Raw genomic sequence first — 20,620 nt, forward strand, 5'->3', positions numbered from 1 at the left:
GGGGGGGTCATACAATCATAAATTAAGTCTCTAAAATTCAACTAAAAAAAACGATAAATAATCATGTTTGTAATTTCATTTGTAGATCTACTCATTTATCATCCAAGCACATTATTTTCTTTTATTTCACACATACCAAGTATTTTGTCATTATTGTGAAGAGAAAAAATAGTTCGTAGACCCTTGAGTATTACAGTAGATAGATGTATTATTGATTGAAGAAAATCAACAGAATTGGGAAAGATCTTGAAATTAGCGGTGTCACGCAATGTTCTTATATTGCTACGATCTTTGTTTACTCAATAATTGAATTATAAAATGAATGAGAGTTAAGATTTAGCATATATTAATTGGAAGTTTGGTGTGTATAAAGGCATATATGATAGGTAGTTTCCAATCTTCTCATACCCATGTTTAGTACTAAGTGTCTGTGTTTAACAGTTTTATCCAAACTTCTCATGTAAAATTATCCACATTTACTTACATTTACTGTGCATATAATAGCATTGAAATAGTCTCGTGCAAACAGCATACCCACATATTAAGTGTGTGTATAATAATATAGATCCCAACTCCTCATGCAATCAGAGTACCCATGTAAGTTATACTACAGAACCAGAGAAGCATAAATCATAACAATCTGTTTTTGTAGACTAAGAAAAACATATTTCTTATTTGTCTCTGTTTCGTTTGCCTGTTTTCATAGAGGTAAAGTTGTATGATTTAAATTTCAGGCATCGTTTCACTTTCAATGTAGTTTTAATGGATTCGGAACACTCCATCCGTCATTCAATATATATATACATGTATCCGGTGCATCGGCACCCTAACAGATTGCAGGTTGCAAACGCAGACGGCAGATCAGTTTACCCGCCATGGTGGTTGGCTAATTCAATTCGATAAAAAAGCAAACATTTATAATATGAAATGATTTTGTCATTATAGTGGACGTCTGTGACTAATAGCCGAGATCCGTTCTAATTCTCTACTCAAATGAACGCCACAGGATGTCGGTCATCCATCATCCGGGGAGCCGGGACGCCGGCACGTGCATATGTTCTTTACCTGGCCGCCACGTGTCGCGTTGCCAAGGAGATGCAGTCACGCTCGTGCAGCTCGAGTTCCTGCACACCTTCGCTGAAGAGTTCCAATGAAATTAAAACTGTAGAATCACTCTGTAGACAATTAAATACACCCCATACCTGCATGTTATAGCAATTATTACAATACAATTAATACCTCTTATTAGATTTCTAATAAATTTCGGTCTGGCATTAAGAGATGGTGTCGGAGATGCAGACGATAGTCACACAATTGTGATAATGCACCCATTACAACTGGGACATTGATTTTGTTACATGTAAATCATCGAAACTCTGAGTAAATAATCATGAACATTCATTTGTATTTCCCGAAACGTTATGATTTATCCGATTTCGAGGGTTAAATGAAATGAAAACTAATTTTTAATGTTGTTGATTTAACTTCATGCCATCTTTTTCGAGTGAAATTCGGACAAATAAAAATTCAGTGTCAAGAAAACAGAATTGTACAATCGCGAAAATGGAATTAAAATGAAGTAATAATTGAAAGAAAATGAAATTGAACTCTAAAAGCTAAACAACACGTCCCCTATGCATACCTAATTCAAGATTCAAATTGCATAACTTCCAGTGTGGTATTTCAGTCGCGTGACGATTTCAAGATAATTAGCAATTGATAGTAAATTTTAACAAAAATCTCACTTCTTGCGTAAATCATGGCCCTGTCATGCAACCGTTGGCTCCGCGTGTGATATTTCATGCTTGTATCTTGTAATCTAACCCTGGAACGCGTTCGTTATCGAGGAAATCATTTTTATTTGTATAATATTCATGACTCGCCCGGACTCACGACTTCGCACAGCATCTGTTTTCGCGGGTCCTTAAAGTTCTGGGACCAAATGGATCCAGTGTAAACATTTAAGAATTTGTTAAATACACACATTGACGGAACCAATGAATCATCTGGTTATTTCGATGTATTTGTGGCAATTAGAAATTCAAAATATGACAGAACAAACAGTGATTCGTTTTAATTAGTTATATTTTATGAATATGATTCTTGGGGAAACAAAACACTGTTTCCCGTATAAAAACACGACTTTTGTTTTAATACGCGTTTTAAACAGTATTTGTTTGTTTGTTTGTTTTTTGTTTGTTGGCTCGGAAAACTGTTATCCACTTAACAGTTTATACACTTCTACCACCGTTAATCGTTTTTTTTTATTATCTCTCCCTGTCCTTGACACCGGTACCAGGGCGGTGTTGATTCTTTTCAAGATGCTGGATTTTACAGCTGTCATATCATAAAAATGCCAGTTGACATGTTGATTTCCTGTCCGAAAAAGAACAACATTTCATTTCCGGTTGCGGCACGTGCCTGGTCCCCGGTGTCCTGTAGGCGCAAAGGAGATCCCCATGGTCAACTAGCTAGGGATCTTCCGCATCCGTAATCAAATAAAAACAGCGACCCAGCAGGGTCAATTGTTCGAAAATAAAATTGAACACTTCAGTTCTCAATGATAGTGTGGTAGGACCATGTGTCTATCGGTTGAAATGGTCAAGTAGGACAATCCTCCAAGGTCGTGTCCAAAATTGTCTTTCGAACAAAAGATCACAGAAACCTGGAAACACGTCTAGTTGGACCGTACCGCCTGAATGTCGCCATTTTCGTGCGTCGGATCACACGCTCACGAGAGACGGCCTCATTCAACGAAAGTCCTCTCTGATACGATTTGTTTTTCTGTATATTTATACAAATTATTCGTTCATGTACACAAAAAATGAGAATTCAAAGTGGAAAAATACATACTGCACCAATAGAAGCATAACTTTGTTAAACACTCAAGGGACCGGTTCAATGAGAGCTCATTTTCTCCTATTAGTTAGTTTAAAGTTATTTATTTTACAACGATTGTGAAACAAATTATTACAACATTATAAAAATCACTCCCGTTAGCACACATTTTCACGAGAGTGTGGTATTCAGTTGACGGAGACTGGAGCAAGTTCAACATCATGCAATGGTCACTCACTTTTGTCCATGAATGCTGGACTGAGGTCAACAATGAAGATGGAAATACACACCCTCTTCCAAATGTAGACCAATGCACAAACTGAAAACATATTTCGCCGTCAGCTATTTTACTGACTTTAATGCTCTCCTTATTTACTAGACGCAGACTCTTTTGCGGGGCGAATTTTCTCTCCTTATTTGGCGCTTTCCTTTGTCTTTTTGCTTCATCAACTCCGCGATTATTAGTTTCCTGGGTGATAATAAGTATTCGAGACCCATTACACATGCTTCATTAATTCTTGATACCTATCCGTGCATTTCCGTATTCAATTACAGGGACTCTACGTACGACCTGCGGAAAGGAGACAGCTGGAAACCCACTTAAGGTGACTTTGTCGGCGCCACTGCGGTAACGTTACTTTAAATTAAGAAATCCTAATAACAACAATTTAAGAAAAGCCCGTGTATTATCCATACTGGACATATCGCATCTGCGGAGTTAAAACCCGTATTTGTCGGATGAATAAGTAAGTGCGCAAACTTGTGCAATACCATGATAAACTGCCAGTTTACTGTATAATTTGGAGTAACTAGACGTATTTTCTGGGCAGGTGGCCTTTCAATGAAAGCGGGTGGGGTGGGGGCATGTTATCAACTAACCAAAACAAACAGTTATTTTAATTTATGCATCTTGCGAACCTAAATCCGCAAAACACTAAACTATCACATTTTTTTTCTTATTCAAATCTAAGTGCCATTTTATGTTCTCTAAATCATTAAAATCACGACAGTCTAGTACAAAATAATTGAAATTTAAATTCTGACACGTTTATAGATTTCGTTGAGAAAAAACTGGCAATGTGACAGGCAGTTATTAGAAATGATATAACTTTCAATCAATTAGCATATTAAACAGCGAATACTAGTGTGCCTTATACGTTTTTTTCTTAAAGCTTTTTTCTTGATGGAAAATATTTGGTTTGAATGATGGCAGGTTTCTGCGTGCAAGTCTGTGTTTTCGACAAGTGGCGGGGTAAAGATTCGAAAACTGCCCCGTCACTATTCACATGTTTACCCAATCATGCACTTGCAGCATTTTCACACCATCAATTACGCAAAATAATTATGCGGGGCTTTATATATTTCCTACTTCGTGCATCTCGGAAGGCAAAAATGCACCAGGTTGGTTAGCTTGTCTTTTTGCCGTGAAATGGCAGAAATAAGTCACCATAGGATGTCACTTTTTAGAAGGCTGCACTGAATTACGATTTTGCATGTCCTCATTTGGTTTAGCTCATTCACATATTGGAAGGTTTTACTCAATGGTACTAGTTCAGACACTAAAAAAGTGGACAGTTAAATTCAGCGAATACAGAATTAACATTGTAATATAATTCAGATACTAAGAATGTCACTGGAGAATACTTAGTGAAACGTTTTCTCATGTGAATTAAACTTTATTGTATACGAACAATGTCGAAGGGCTGTAAAGTCTTACGACGGCGGTATACAGTCATCATGGGCGCCATTTTATTACCTGCTACTAGTGCCAAACAGTGGACACCCGCCGAAAATTGTATTAGTCACCCTTGCTAATGATACATAAAACACATTCTTGGCAGAAATAAAGGGACCATATTTCATTGATTAGGGAGCCCTTTTTATTGCTACGATAATAATATTGACGTAATTTGATCGCCTTGCGTCAAAGTCATTACGTTTGCATACAAATATAAAATGCTAAAATTTCAAGCTTTGTAAAAAACTAATTCGTTTAAATAAATTGATTGCAGTAAAAGGGACGCCATCTGGTGAATGTTGGGGATTTTTCAACGTTTTAGATGCAATACTGCAAATAAGACAAATGGAATAGTGTTGACGATGAAAATTTTATTACCGTAAAGTAGCATAATTAATAGAAAAAGAAGCCGCTCGTCACACCAGGGTACTATAAAACTACTACATCATTCCTGCTCTGGAACGGATTAAGTTAAGGAATCACTTAACACTGGAACGTTTTATGGCGGAATAATGAAACCCTCTCATGGAAAGACCCATTTGGTTAAGAGGCGACCATGGGCGTTTCTTGGTACGACTCTTGAAACTGCCATGGTGTCCTTCCCCGGGGGGTTGGGCCACATTACCCCCATCTGTAAGCCCAACTACACCCAATATCTCAGCGAAAATTAATGGATTGTGTCGCAAATTGAATTTGTTTGGGTTTAAAATAGTTAAATACAAAACAATAACAACATTCCAATAGATATACTACTAGTTCATTCTCAACATGTTTTTTCTTGAGTTTTGATATGGCAAATGGGTGTTGAATCGCAGTTCCACTATATAGTGTCTCTACAGTAGTGAACCATTGTTAGAATGACCATGGGTGAAAGTAGGCTGTTTTCACAATAGTAATATATTTATATATTAGCGGAAAAGGTAAACAATCATGTTAACAACATTTGAAAGGTTTATCTTAGATCAGTAAATGCTATCCTTTTAATTCAAATGATCTGCCAAACGCCATTGACAGTGAAGACAAATGTTAATTCCATGTGAATAAAATAATGCATTCAAAAAAGTTTGAAAGTTTGATATGTTTATAATTAGTTGTGCCCCCACCCATTTAGAAAGTCCTGGATCTGCCACTGACATCGCTGCATAACATGGTTAATATTTACAAAGTTTTGAAAGGAAACCCAATCGTAACAACTCGGCCATCTCCGGCAAGCTTCGAGATAGACCATATCTTGATACTAGCCGAGGAGTTCCGATTGAAAAGAAACCATGTTGTCTTGAAGGTTAACTGTATAGTACGGAGATATAGACGGGACATAGCAATTGCTGTTTCCACAACTTACTAATGCCAAGAATGACAGATGGCGGGAGATCCGCACGTGAAATGCTACCACGTTTAAATTGGTAAAATATCTTACCCCAAAACCAAAGCACTTTTCAAATTTGTAGAAAAAATGGAAATAAATATATTCATGTACACCAAAACACAATAGTTTATAGTAAATCGAACATAATGATTTTTTTTCTTATTGCAGTACATCGGTGTTAAAGCGTTGAACTGTTGCATAGTTGTGTCCAAGGAAGCCCTACAAAACAGATTTTTAGTAGTGCTCATACCGCAGGCGCCAGTCACATTGACAGGACCCTACCTATTTGCCCCCCCCCCCCCCCCAAAAAAAAAAAAATAGAATTTTTTTTTTTATCGATAAAGAAACAAAATAAATCTATTAAAAAAATAAAAATTTCAAGACCAAAAATAATTTAAACATGATCATTTATCACAAAAGCCTAAAGATCAACTGAAAATTCCAGGGAAAAAAAATCCCAATACATTCTATTATTACCAAGCGCAATTATAGCTGCCTATACACGAGTATGTGACTGAATCCACATGATTCTAAAACTGTCCATTTCCAGTACTAAATAGAGCACCTCAAAATGCACAGAATGCACCAGATTACACCATGGTTTTCAAAATTTTCTGAGGGAGCATGCCCCTGGACCCCCTTAGCACAATTATGAATCCTTATGAATAGAGGGCTAGCTATACCCCTGGTTACTGATTAAAGGTTGACATGTTAAGGCCCTCGTATGGATGATGGTGTTTTTGAAAAGCTTGTTACTAACTGCTTGTGCAACCAACTGTCTCCAAATGACTTGCATAAGCTCAGAAATATCAGAAAATGTACAACTTCAATACATTTTTATCAACAAAATGGATATTTTAAGCTCAAACTCTGAGAAGGCCTAGGTAGGCAATTCATAATCACCAATCGGAATCTGTGTTTTCAACAGATTTTTGCTCGTTATATTTGCTCGTTTGAGCAAGCCAGGAAAGTGCAGGGCTTGCAGGCTAATTTTGACCACTCTGTATGCGCTCCACCAAGCGTCATCTAATCCTCAGTATGTTGGGTACGAGGAAAGGTGGAAGATGCATGTACATTATCTTTCATATAAATGTAGGGCAGATAAAATATGCCATGTGAGGGCACATGCAGATGCTGGAAACTATTAAGGCTTACTCCTTATATAGCGACACAGTTGTGGTGTCCACCTGTAGAATTCCAGGTTCTGATCGGGGCTCAAACTTGTTCTCCCACTTGAAAGTGACCACTTGTCATGAGTTATCCACTAATAGTGATGCCAAAATAATAAATCCTTTCTAAACTTCTATAGAGCTTAAACCCAGAAAATTATCATCACATTAAGAAACAGTAAAAACCAGTAATTTGTATTAATTATTCAAATAATTAGTAAGATATTTCCTGTTCACTTAAAAACAATTGCCTTTTTTTTTCAGACTGTTGCATTCATGAACTTTACCTTGGATTGCTCGGTAGTCACAACACAGGTTGCAGAGTCAGACAAAATCCAATGAGACTGAACACCACCCCTTTTTTGGTATGCTGTATTAGGGTTAGGATTAGGTTTTAATTCAAGTATTATTTAAGGTATTCTTGAGGGTATGTAGATAATTTCAGTATTCACAATGTAGCCTCTCAAGAAGTTTGCTTAATTCTGCCTTTAAAATGACTGTACACCAGATTGGCACCAAAAAAAGTTTTTTTCTGTAACGAATCTCAGGACAATTATTTAATAAAATGTTGTACTCTTTGATATCATAATTGTAAAAAAAATTACCAAAATGTAGAAAAAAAAATCTAGTCGGAGACCGGGTTCGAACCGGTGTCTCCAAAATTGCAGTCCAGTGTTGTATCCACTGTGCTACGAAGACTAACCCTAAACGGTCAGAGTATTTGAGCTATACACCTAACTTGGTAATGTCATGTGATAACATCGACTAGCCAATCATGCATAAGGAATGAATTCTACTAGGTAGACATACCTAGTAATCTTTTTTAATGGAAAAATACGAAAAAACTGCGAAAATAAATCAATCGTAAACTATAAGGTACCCGGTACTTCAGTTAGTAAGTTTCAATGCATTGTACACATCGATACCAAGTTTATGTCAGTTTTCAACAATTTCCTTTTTTTCCGCTATTTCATCATACCGAGTACAGCCCCTTTAATACTAACATCTGTTTTAATAGCAATAATATATATCATATTCAGAACTGTGGTTCAAATTTATGGAGTATTCTGGATGCAAGAGAAGAAGGGCAAAACACACATAACTTTTAAGTACAATCTGGGACCAAAAACAATCCATCTCCAAGGTACAAATATATAGATAATGGAAACTTATTGGAGTTAAATGATTTCCTGACTGTGAGTTCCTTAAAACCTAACAAAAAATCCTCCAAACTTTACAATGTGTAAAATATTGAATATTTCTTGATAACTTTCTCCAAGAATATCAAGCCTTTGAATTTTCTTGGGATATTTTATATCCCTCTAAAACGTAATGATGGACAGCAGCTTGGATAGAATGTAATGACGTTTTTGAAGAAGTAAACACTAAACCATCCCATGGGAGTCGGACCATCAATGTACCATTAATTTTATGGCAAAATGGTATTGGCAGAACATCTTTATTGAGACGAGTATGACTCCTATGTTACGAGAATTATTTGACAATGTTTATCCTAGCTGAGGATCCTTCCAAGAATTGTAAAAGTAAAGCTTCATTCTTTATGGTGGCTGATTTCTGCAATTTCGTTTTTGTGTTAGTTGGCGGATTTTCAGGGGCGAGCTTTTTGGAAAAGGTGAAAAATCCACCAAATGAAAACATGACAAAAGTAACAGTTGGGCGGGATTTCTGTGGGCATGCGCAAGGCATATATACATGTACAGTTTGAGAGAGGCTTACATCCATGTCTATACTGGAAGGCAAAAAGCACATATTTTCAGGACGAACATAATTATGAAAATCCTCAACACAAAAAGGCGACAACTGGATTGTGAAAAGCTGCATCATTATTATTTTGTGTTTTTACCCTTGATTTGGCGGCCTAGAGAAAACTTGCAAAACAGCTACTATAATGTTCTGTTTAAGCATGGTACATTTTTACCTTTCGTCGTGAAAAAACTGCCAAACCCTATATGAGAAAAAAAAGCCACTGTTACCAATCAACTTCAGATGTTCTTGAATTTAATGGAATTAAAACATCTGAAAAGGGGTCTTGCATTTGGTTATGACTGTTTATAAAAAAAAAATCACCAGATTTGTGTTTCCCCCTCCATATTTCACTTTCATTGTCTGGTTTGATATTGGCTTTTAGCCTGGACTGACCTTGATTTACTTTCATCCAATATGGAACAGAATACATGCATTATTGGAACAAGTGTTTCCATTTCGCAGTAACTCCCAGAAATTATAGGGCTTTATGTAATGGTGCTTTAAAATACAAAACAGTTCTTAAAGCAACAACATTTATAACATTTTACAAGCTGTCAGTTCACTAATTGCCCTGATTTATTACCTTGTGTTTTAGCAGAGAAAACAGCAGCATTCCACCAACATATCGGATGATCCTAAACAGGCTTGTTGAACATCAACTAGTGTCTTGGCCAAATGCTTTGATGAATTGGTATTAAATTATGCCATGCTTTGGAATTTGCTCATTTGCATAAGATTTTATTAAATTGAATAACCTGATAGCAAGACCAGACCATGTGACATAGCATGATTAAGTGTCCTTCTCCATGTTTAACATGATTTGTAATTACCAGCATTAGCCTGATGGTTTTGTTGCAGTGAAAATAATTTTTCTTGAGATAATCATGTTTTTGTGTTACCCTTATTTTGTTTGTGTTGCTTTTTTATTGCTCCGGAAGATGAGCGTATGAGAATATTAATGACAGTGACTAGAAATGACTCATCTTTATGATATTTTGTAATCCAAGAATCTGGACATGTAATTAATTATTCCTCTATTTTAAACATTAGCTATGGACAAGGTTGAATTTAATTTGCTTAAAATAGCCCTTAGAATTTCTGATTATTGTTGATTATGATGTTGTATTTTGATCTAATGCAGCGTGTCAAAAAGCATATAATTTTCATATTGCCTGTTGTTCAAAGAAAAAAAGTATTGATGTTTTCAGCAGCAGCAACTTGGTTGTCATCATTGTCATTGAAAAACTAAGAAAATAAATGTTGACAGTAACTTCAAAAATCATTTTGAAACTAGGTACAGTTGAAACCTGTTGGCCCGATAGCGCTTGGCTCGATTTACTCGTTGGCTCAAACTGGATATAAGGGACTGTTTTCGTTTTACTTTTTGTAAGCATTCTTGCTTGGCTCGTTGTTCGCGAGGTTCGAATCATTTTTGGCTGGTCCCTGGGATATCAAGGCCAACGGGTTTCAACTGTAATTGCTTTTTTATTTGGCAAAACAAAAATGGGTAGCAAGTCCTACAACTATTTGTGGTGCTCTTGTTATGTCTAATTTTGAGGGACTTCTGCTGTCTCAAGCATAATTTCTTTTTTATCACATCTGTTTTTCAAAGAAGAAGGTATTGTCATAGCCTTGGTGTTCTTGTTGTTGTTGCTGTCATTGTTGTTGTTGGCTGCGGCAGTGAAAAAACATTGGCCGTAATTGTATAGCTTTGTAAGATATTCAAAGGGAACTTGGTGGACAAGCATTTCATAGTATTACATAGCAAGAGATAATACTCACATGTATAGCAAGGGCCTTAACTCTGACTTGCTTGATTGTGGAGTTATGCCCCTTGTGCATCTAAAAAAATCAAACAGACTGGTGTTGGTGCTTGCTCCAAGGTTCTCTTGTTTTAATCAGAGACAATGAATACATAATTATACATGGGATACATAATTTTATGAGATAATACAAAGATCGTTTGTAATCAATACCGGATCTCTGATTGAAGTGAAACATGTCCATGATTATGAACATGCAGTAATTTTTCACGGTGCAATTTGCTGCATTTTTAAGGCTGTTTCCCTTGCAACAAAGTGTCCATTTTCCCCATAAATTTATAATATTTTCCCAGTTAGGTAACTCCGGTTTCCATGAATAAATAAAAGACTTAAAAGCAAAGTATTCCTAGAATTATTTTTTATGTTTACATCAGACCATCTCTAATTTACAGTATACTGTACGCTGAAAAACATATATATTTGCTATAAGATTTTTTTAGCATGATTGTGTATTTTTCTAAGTCTGATTTTTTCACAATTAATGGAAGTCACAGCTAGGTGGTAAAATAAATACCAGTACTAAAAAATTCACTGACATAGGTCAGTCACTAACTGTACAACTGATCATTATTTGTGAACTTCATAATAATGTTCTTGTCATTTTTTATTATCTAAAAACTATATTTAGATGGTTGGGGTGAACCTTTAGACATGTCTGTTTGTTGAATATTAATTTCACACTTTTATGACATTTTGCATTAGATTCATACTTATTGAATTTCAAGTGGCACTTGGAAAAAAGCTTGATTAATGACGATAAAAGTTTTGAAATTACATCACAGGATCTTAATTTACATTCCATCAGCTGAAATTCTTAAATGCATTTTGAAAAATAAAATCTTATTTTAATTTTAATTATGACAGGCTCGATAGTCGAAGTTGAATTATCAATGGAAAAAATCAGCTACGTCTATTAAAGATATTTAAGTATCTGTCAGATGATTATGAAAAATGGGATTCTTTTCCAAATCATTTAGAATTATCTTCAAACACAGAGACTTGTACTAAACCCTGATGATTTCTCAAACTAACATTTGTCATGAAATGACACGGCCACCTACCATGGCCTTTAGATTTCAAACTTTTGAAAAAAAAATTGAGTTCTTCAAATTTCTTTCAGAAAAGGTATTTTGTTCAAAGTTTGATAACAATGTGAAATATGGTAATTGGAATGTTAATTTCATAAATGTGTAGATTATATAAGGCCATCATAAACATGTCATCATAGAACTTGTGAAGAATCAGTAAAAGTCTTAACGAGTTTTTGATTTGTTCACTACATTATAAGATTGTTAAAATTGTTATTATTGAAAGTTGGATACTTGACAAAAAGCTATTCCAGGAGTTGCAGGTTTGATTTCCCGCCCCAACACTTAAAAAAACACTAAAATTCCTCTGGGTGGGACATTAAATAGGGGTCCCATGTGAAAGTGCTATACACTGGTGCACGTTAAAGAACCAAGGAAGCTCTAACCAGGGTTATACATTCTGTCTGTGCACTATGCTCCAAAAACCTAAAATGACTTACAATCTTATCAGAGCACTTGCCAAATGGGTCTTGCCTAAGTGCGAGTTCGAAGTATAAATAGGCATTCAGAGTACAGACACAAAAAGTTATTTTTAAGAGGGCTGTTGCAGTCTGGATTATTAGCCTATCAGACTTTTTATTTTTTTTGAAAAAAAGTCAAATTATTTCACAAAAATGCGCCCCTCTCTAAGTAAAATATGAATTTGCCCCTGTATTAAGGGCAACACTTTTTACATCTTATGTGTATTTCTTTTATTCTTTATGATTTGTTTAACATAAATAATATAATATTATATATTTGTTGGTTATTTTCAGTTTAAGATTTGTACTTTAGCAGTATTATGAATTTCAATACTATCTATGTTTTTAATTGTTCAGACAGATAATTCACGATATCCATGCCTGCCAGGTGTGGTTAGTTGGCCTTTCTCTTAAGGTCACTGGCCACTTTTGTTTAATCCTTTTACTAATTGGTTCCACAAGATAATCTCTTTGAATATACTAAATATCTCAACAAAATTTGGTAATCAAACCTTGAATCTGGAAATTTGAGCTTGTCTGTTATAAGTGAGTGTTTACACTTATTATAAAAAAGTAGGCTTGGGTGGAAATTATATTTTTGAAATTATATTTCAAGGTTGAACAAGTCTGGTCTTGTGTCTGAAATGGTCCATCTGTGGTCTCATCAGGAAGTTTATGGATAAAAGATGAGTGGATGATAACAGGAAGTGTTAAAGTCAACTTGAAGCAAAGGTATGCCAGTATTAAACGGAATACAATTATCTTTTGTTATGGTACTAATTAATTACCTGTTTTTATATTCTGCCATCACTCTGTGGTGGGGGCTCATTCATTCAATGTAATTGAGACACTTACAAAATTGAAATAGCGGGACAGTCTTTTACTTTAAACTTATTGCTTCTATGGTATTTTGAAGGAGACTGAGGAAAAGAAAGAGTTTTGTCTTGGTTGTCCATTGGTCCATGTTTATTCCAGGACAAATTTGGTAGAGCATAACTAAATATAAAACATCAAAGCTTCATGAAATGCTGATATTTCTTTCCGTCAACCTTAGAAGTTGTTTTGACCAATCATTATTTAGACGCTTTATTTTGTATATCACAGTTTGATTGATTGTATGAGCAACGTTGCCAGACTTTTGATTCCCTGTTGTATTAGTATTGTATATTGTTTATCAAACGCGTGGATGATAAATATTAACATCCGTGATGTAATGATGGGTAGAAAAATAACCATACCAAATGTACAAAACAATCAACGCTACTATGTTAAAACTGTTACAGACACCACCATTTTGTGTGCATTTTTGTACGCTCGAAAATGAATTAATTTACGCTTTTTTGGATTTTAATTGCGGTTAATATATATATGCACCTTATCCGGAGCTCTGTTTATAGTCGTATAAAAAACAAAATCTTTATACAGGGAAATGCATGTCCTAGCTGTTGTACAAAGTTCTTTCCTTAGATCATTTGTATTTATGTACTAGCACTCAACAATTTGCTGATATTATTTACACGCAAGCACTCATTCTAGAAACAGTGGAATGGTCATTTTGAGATATATTACTCCCCGGATATAGATTTTTTATGGGCAATTCAACAACATGTTTACATGATGCTGATGCATGCAAAAAACTCATCTTTGAGGAAATGAGGGTGCTTCAGATTGCATTAGAGTAATTTAAGTTCATATTTAGCCATCAAGAATGAGGAATTTATTTTGAAAAGCTAATGGCTAGCACAAGGTTGGCTGACAGATGATTTGACACAAATTGGTATGTTGCTAATAAAATGGATGTGTTCCAGGGAAATTTCTATATAGATTGTATATCATTAAAATTTGCTGATGCATTTCATTGTTGGGCATTAAACTTCTTGCTGGAGAATTTACAGGATAAAGTTTTATTTTGTGTTTTTATAGATTTTTGTGTCCAGTGGCATTCTTTTTGTTAGAAAGGTGTTTGATTCATGATGAAAAAAGAAAAATTTATCAGGAAATCTACAGTAATCGATATCACACTTTTTGAAAAAAAAACAAGCCCGAATATTTATCCGAGGTGATTGACATAAAAAACATTCAGCAAGCTAGCTCTGCACGAAAGTCCAGAACATGCGGGCTTGTGCTAATCTGTAGGACAGGGATTTTCCAGAAAAGAACAGATTTTGTCAAATTTGATCTGGGCTTACTGAGTAAAAGACCAATTGATTATAGCTTGTCCATGTTGTGTTTTCCTTGTGAAAGTAAGGTAACATAGTGGGTAATACTCTGTCAGCCATGTTGCAATAAAATGGAATGATTGCTTAGTGACGATCATTTATCTATTGTTTTTATTGCTCCCGCGGTCCCCTGCTGTTCCTGAAGATAAGAAATGCTCGGATGTGACCAAGTATGGAAATTGAAGGAAAACAGATAAAATAGGACACAAGACAGCTTGTATTTGTTTAACACATCCTTACTGATCAAATTGCTTAAGAATTGCCGCTGATAAACGGGGGATTGGAAAATCCTCCTCTTATAATGACAAGCAAAGTGATTAGGTCTGGTCTGCCTGGTCTTACCATGTCTCTTTGTTTGGAAGAAAGATTTACAAATGATCAGTTATAGTAGTTGCTTCCATTTCCGAGCTAATGAAATTAGATCCCCCATCTTAAAGTAATTTGATAAGTTGTGCGATTTAGTAAAATTACCTGGATAAGGTAAGGCTGCAGTCAATTGGATGAAAATGGTTATATAACTATTTGGTTTGGTTAAAGTTAACTGAACATTTTATGAAATGGTCAATGTTTATCCAAAATATAATATTAACCAATCAAATCATTTAAATGTGCACACTCACCTAAAGATAACATGTGGATAACTTATCCAAGTTTTTTGACAATTGACTGCTTTTGTATTGATTTAAAATACATACTTTGCTTCTTTAGCGCATCATGTGTTGGAAAATAAGTTAAGGAATTGTCAGGGCCTTTATGACGTATTGTATGAGGTGTTGTCAGGGCCTTTATGACGTATTGTATGAGGTGTTGTCAGGGCCTTTATGACGTATTGTATGAGGTGTTGTCAGGGCCTTTATGACGTATTGTATGAGTTGTTGTCAGGGCCTTTATGAAGTATTGTATCAGGTGTTGTCAGGGCCTTTATGACGTATTGTATGAGGTGTTGTCAGGGCCTTTATGACGTATTGTATGAGGTGTTGTCAGGGCCTTTATGACGTATTGTATGAGTTGTTGTCAGGGCCTTTATGACGTATTGTATGAGGTGTTGTCAGGGCCTTTATGACGTATTGTACGAGGTGTTGTCAGGGCCTTTATGAAGTATTGTATCAGGTGTTGTCAGGGCCTTTATGACGTATTGTATCAGGTGTTGTCAGGGCCTTTATGACGTATTGTATGAGTTGTTGTCAGGGCCTTTATGACGTATTGTATCAGGTGTTGTCAGGGCCTTTATGACGTATTGTATCAGGTGTTGTCAGGGCCTTTATGAAGTATTGTATGAGGTGTTGTCAGGGCCTTTATGACGTATTGTATGAGGTGTTGTCAGGGCCTTTATGACATATTGTATGAGGTGTTGTCAGGGCCTTTATGACGTATTGTATGAGGTGTTGTCAGGGCCTTTATGACGTATTGTATGAGGTGTTGTCAGGGCCTTTATGACGTATTGTATGAGGTGTTGTCAGGGCCTTTATGACGTATTGTATGAGGTGTTGTCAGGGCCTTTATGACGTATTGTATGAGTTGTTGTCAGGGCCTTTATGACGTATTGTACGAGGTGTTGTCAGGGCCTTTATGACGTATTGTACGAGGTGTTGTCAGGGCCTTTATGACGTATTGTATGAGGTGTTGTCAGGGCCTTTATGACGTATTGTATGAGGTGTTGTCAGGGCCTTTATGACGTATTGTATGAGGTGTTGTCAGGGCCTTTATGACGTATTGTATGAGGTGTTGTCAGGGCCTTTATGACGTATTGTATGAGGTGTTGTCACAGGTGTTGTCAGGGCCTTTATGAAGTATTGTATCAGGTGTTGTCAGGGCCTTTATGACGTATTGTATCAGGTGTTGTCAGGGCCTTTATGACGTATTGTATCAGGTGTTGTCAGGGCCTTTATGACGTATTGTATGAGTTGTTGTCAGGGCCTTTATGACGTATTGTATGAGGTGTTGTCAGGGCCTTTATGACGTATTGTATGAGGTGTTGTCTGGGCCTTTATGACGTATTGTACGAGGTGTTGTCTGGGCCTTTATGACGTATTGTACGAGGTGTTGTCTGGGCCTTTATGACGTATTGTACGAGGTGTTGTCTGGGCCTTTATGACATATTGTACGAGGTGTTGTCTGGGCCTTTATGACGTATTGTACGAGGTGTTGTCTGGGCCTTTATGACATATTGTACGAGGTGTTGTCTGGGCCTTTATGACGTATTGTACGAGGTGTTGTCTGGGCCTTTATGACGTATTGTACGAGGTGTTGTCTGGGCCTTTATGACGTATTGTACGAGGTGTTGTCAGGGCCTTTATGACGTATTGTACGAGGTGTTGTCAGGGCCTTTATGACGTATTGTACGAGGTGTTGTCAGGGCCTTTATGACGTATTGTACGAGGTGTTGTCAGGGCCTTTATGGCGTATTGTACGAGGTGTTGTCAGGGCCTTTATGGCGTATTGTACGAGGTGTTGTCTGGGCCTTTATGACGTATTGTACGAGGTGTTGTCTGGGCCTTTATGACGTATTGTACGAGGTGTTGTCAGGGCCTTTATGACGTATTGTACGAGGTGTTGTCAGGGCTTTTATGAAGTATTGTACGAGGTGTTGTCTGGGCCTTTATGACGTATTGTACGAGGTGTTGTCAGGGCCTTTATGACGTATTGTACGAGGTGTTGTCAGGGCTTTTATGACGTATTGTACGAGGTGTTGTCAGGGCCTTTATGACGTATTGTATGAGGTGTTGTCAGGGCCTTTATGACGTATTGTATGAGGTGTTGTCAGGGCCTTTATGAAGTATTTTATGAGGTGTTGTCTGGGCTTTTATGACGTATTGTATGAGGTGTTGTCAGGGCCTTTATGACGTATTGTATGAGGTATTGTCAGGGCCTTTATGAAGTATTTTATGAGGTGTTGTCAGGGCCTTTATGACATATTGTATGAGGTGTTGTCAGGGCCTTTATGATGTATGACAGGTAGGTGAGTGACATTCAAACCATAACTCTTGAAAAATCATGAAATATCCATAGCTGAGGGCCATGTTTCAATAGGCTTAAGATTGTAAATTTCCAAGCATAATCTCTTTTTAAGCTTAAACTATATTTCAATTTAAATATGGTATTAGGACTTTTTCCATAGATTCTGCCTGTAACTTAACAGTGTACCTGTTTACTCTCAGCGTAATGTTTAGGACTAAGATATCTTATTGAAATATGTTTACAATGATATAAAGTAAAATGTAATAACTTTGTCCAAAATCTTTCATGAGTTATGGACCTCTATTAACCAAGAAAAACATTTTAGGTGTTGGCATTCAAATGCTGTTCTCTCATCCAGAATTTATCATTTTACATGAACCTACTGCACCAACATTCTGTTCTGTTTTTAGATCCCTGTTTGCCAATCTTAGAAAAATAATTCGTATTGGCACAATTAATTCGGTAGGAATCAGAATACCGTGTAATTTGATGAAACATGAGTATGTAAAACAATAAAATAACCATTCTTTTGTCAATCATAAATTGTTAGTATGTTCTTTTCCTGCGTTATATCCGTTATTGCAAAAAATTGTGGATACTGATATTAAGACAATAGGTAATAGATACAAATATGATACCACGATATTTATCGATTTTGATGTGACAAGAATGGTTATTGTATGTAATTACGTTATCGCATTGCCAAGATTCTCAGCTATGCATGTAATTACTGGTAGAATATACATCATTCTCTGGCATTAATCACCGGAATTCACTTGATTGACCAAATATGGATACTGCTCCTATGATTAAACCGGTTCTTCCAAGAATGAATATGAAACACACTGGTAACTACTGACTTAATTACAAGATTGAGACTCAGGATGTTGGTCTTGCACCATTGAAATACCCACTTTAGGCTAACCTTCCTCTGGTTGTGTTGTACAGTGTCTAGGCAATAACTATGGTTTATTTTTGCCTTTCTAAACCATTAAATTGGCATTAGGCTCCGGCCTGCCGATTTAATTTTTTAGTAAATTGAAAATAATTTTATTTTTCAGTGTTTTCGCGAATGTGTCAATGTGTAAACTGTGGGTATGCAAGAACCACTGAATAACCCAAGTGTCAAAGTAATGGTTATTGTTTTGTTTTTTTGCTTTTTGAAACCACTAAATTGGCATTAGCCTGGCCCCAGGCTGCCAATTAAATTTTCTAGTAAAGCAAAAATAAATACATTTTTCAGTGTTTTTATGAATGTGTCATCTGCAGGTATGCAAGAGCTGCTGAATTGAACTTTGGATGTTGTTTTAATCAGTAGCTTAATAAATGGATCAAAATCTGTCCATCGATCCGGTCGGAGGGAGACATGAGCTTAAACACTTATGTGGTTATAAGGGAGTATTCACCTTTAGTTTTGGGAATCGGTTGCAGTCAAGTAATCGACATTCGAAAGTACAAGTGGTTTTTGACAAGACCTGAATTGTAGTTTAATTCTTGTTCAGTAACTCGAAATCCTTAATTATGCTCATGGTATGTGTATGTATGAAGTTATTTAGTGTTGAAGTTGCTTTCGGCCATATTGTTAAAAAAACAATTGAACAGTTCGGAATGTATAAATGAACTTGGAGAAGAAAATTGGCAGACATTAACGCAAATAACGAGAGGAAAGAAGAATAACAACTCGCAGGTTGAATTGTCTATCTGATCGATTATGACCAAATTCAATCCATTCTCGCCGATTTCAGGCCTGTCCAATCAATTTTTTATAAAAATCAATCATCAAAACTATTCAATAATATGCAGTAAATATGAAATAAGTATAAAACTGGTAAATGTTGGTTTGTATATTGGGTACAGAGATCTTTATATTATGTTAAATTTTACAGTTCTGAAAATGGAAACTAAATTATAATTAATTACAAAACTATACTATACACTTAGAGTTGCCAAGAAATATACAAATTTAGAGATGTCACATGCAAAACTCTGGCTGTACAAAAAGTTAATTGGAGCATTTCATGCACTGAAGAGTATCCATGCAGTCTGCTTTTGAAGTACAAGAGACTTAAATGTTGTAATTAAGTGTCGTAATAGTTCCATTATATTATGTCGGCTTATATTAGGTCTGGTCAGGAAAACCCCAAGATGGCTTAGAAGTCTTTGCAAGTAATGTCTGGATCTTTAAAGTCCCGCCTATTGATGTTTGTCACGATAACTTGTCTGGCATTTCTTACTGTGTAAGACACATTAAACGTTTTATTTTGAATGCTATTCTTAAACGTTGTTTGCCGATATTGTTTTGTCGCCTGTAAAGCATCGTAGACACATAGGGATTACTTTTTTGGCATTGTTGGCGTCACAGTTTTAAGTTCTGTTCAATAATTTTCAAACGAATTGATGCAGAATTTTGAAACATGGTATGTGCATTGGTAATAGTCTGTAGAGTATCCCTATGGATTTTGATTCGCAAAAACTATACAACATGTCTGTGTTTGAGATGAGAATGTGTAACTTTTATCAGAATGCAATACTTTTATGAGAATGAACTGTGAAATCATTAATGTTCATGGGACATTAATGTTCCTGGTTTTCTTGGGTGGAGTGATCCACGAATTTTAGATCCCACTAAATATAGACCCTTTATTCACTTTTTCAATTGCCATGTTTCGTACATACTCGAGTATATTCTTAACAGAGGTCTCAGTATACAGCGGTAAACAGGGTAAATATAGAACTCTATGTATATGTACATGGAACTTTATGACCTTAATTTCCAATTAAATCGATTATTGACATAGGTATATGCACTTATTGGCAGGTCGACGTACCACTAGAGAGAGGTCATAAACTGTATGACGTAGAAGTCCTGGAGATTATGCAGAAAATTTATCATCACCATTGCATGGTCATTTTTGTAGTGTTATGCTTTAAGCTGGGTACACGCTATGATGTTTGGACCAACGTTTGCCGACATTGATTAAGTTGTACAGGGTTTGAATTAGTTGGACGTCGACTGAGAAGCTGGCAGAGGTGAACTTGACGGAACACATGTCCAACGGAGGCGAACGTGTACCTACCTTAACCTGACACATGCCAATTTCCAACAATGTTCAACAACGAAGTTCACCAACGCCAGCGTCTCAGTCGACATTTGCCAACAGAGTCTATCTTAGGCAAACTCTCTACCACCTAA

At 36.1% G+C, this 20,620-nt stretch overlaps 1 protein-coding gene across 3 annotated transcripts in view; it reads left to right on the plus strand.

Moving 5' to 3' along the window:
• The first annotated feature begins 12,850 nt into the window (after nt 1-12,850).
• Nucleotides 12,851-20,620, plus strand: part of LOC128234605 (roundabout homolog 2-like) — a 137,436-nt gene continuing 129,666 nt past the window's right edge. For all 3 annotated transcript variants that reach the window (XM_052948925.1, XM_052948927.1, XM_052948926.1), the window contains exon 1: nt 12,851-12,982. The gene's annotated coding sequence lies outside the window, so the exon portion shown is untranslated. The remainder of the gene's footprint in view (nt 12,983-20,620) is intronic.

The sequence above is a fragment of the Mya arenaria genome, chromosome 5 (assembly GCF_026914265.1).
Source record: "Mya arenaria isolate MELC-2E11 chromosome 5, ASM2691426v1".
In the NCBI taxonomy this organism is placed as follows: domain Eukaryota; kingdom Metazoa; phylum Mollusca; class Bivalvia; order Myida; family Myidae; genus Mya; species Mya arenaria.